This window comes from Papio anubis, chromosome 3 (assembly GCF_008728515.1).
Source record: "Papio anubis isolate 15944 chromosome 3, Panubis1.0, whole genome shotgun sequence".
In the NCBI taxonomy this organism is placed as follows: Eukaryota; Metazoa; Chordata; class Mammalia; order Primates; family Cercopithecidae; genus Papio; species Papio anubis.
Window position 1 is genome coordinate 119,275,307 of NC_044978.1, and position 1,129 is coordinate 119,276,435.

The window sequence follows — 1,129 nt, forward strand, 5'->3', positions numbered from 1 at the left end:
GCATTTGACCTAGTTGACCACATCCTCCTCGAAATGCTTCACTTGGCCTCTGGTATTTAAGGGGTGGGGGTGGGGGGGCGCAAAACCTGTTTGACACCCAGGGCGAAGTATCTTAGTGCTATGATACACAGATCTAGTTGTGTGGTTTATGGGGGGCAGGCAAGATGTTAAATTCCGTTTTAGACCTCAAGTTTGAAAGAGTAATAATACATCTCAGTAGAAATTGAATCATAAGGATAGCATTCAATTTCCTTACACAACATTTGGTGGCTGACCAACATTTTTAAGGAGCTTCATCCAGTGCAGTGGAGCAACGTTCATCAAGCCATGACCTACAGAAAAGAGTTTAGGATGCACGTAGAGGCCTGAGACTAGAACCTGCTTCTAATAATGAGGCAATGACCAGCAAGGCTGACTTGTGAAGTGAAAGGACAAAAAGTAATAATACTCAGATTGATAGTAACAGTCATGATATTAGTAATAGATGATAGATAGTAGTAATACATGATAGTAATAGTCATGGTGGTATACATTTACTACTCATTTACTTCAGGGAATGCACCCTGTTAGACACCATACATGCCCTTTAGTATATAATCCTCATACACTTTTATGAAACAGGTGCTATCATCTCCATTTTACACATGAGGTAAAGAGGAGCAAGCTAAAATCACAGTTATTAAAGAGGAGAGCTAAGATTTGGGGATAGGGTGGTTGAGGTTCCAAAGACCAAGTTTTCCAAGAGAAATTTTTGTACTGTTTCTTGCAAGGAAAATCCGGAAACTTCAATTGAATACGTATCAATTTAAAACAAATACAGATTAAGAAGTTTTCTCAAAGTAACAATACAAGCTCATTAGGCACTTTCCTATACATAATTTTCTATTTAATGGCAATTACATGATTGTCTTCTTTTTTGGGACACATGTTTTTTTCTACATAGGTCTGAACATACGCATTGCCTCTAAAATGAAGCTGGCAGGCTATAAAACTTTACTACAGGAGCTGAAATCGTATTCGGGTTCTCCACCTGTTTATTTCCATTATCTCCACTTCCATTATTTCATCACACACCTGAACGGAAAACCCAGTACAGGCCTGGGGCTGCCTCAGTCTACTTTAGCAGCAA

At 39.1% G+C, this 1,129-nt stretch overlaps 1 protein-coding gene across 6 annotated transcripts in view; it reads right to left on the reverse strand.

Moving 5' to 3' along the window:
• The window catches only part of RCHY1 (ring finger and CHY zinc finger domain containing 1), a 39,017-nt gene that overhangs the window by 37,375 nt on the left and 513 nt on the right, over positions 1-1,129 (reverse strand). The window lies entirely within an intron of this gene.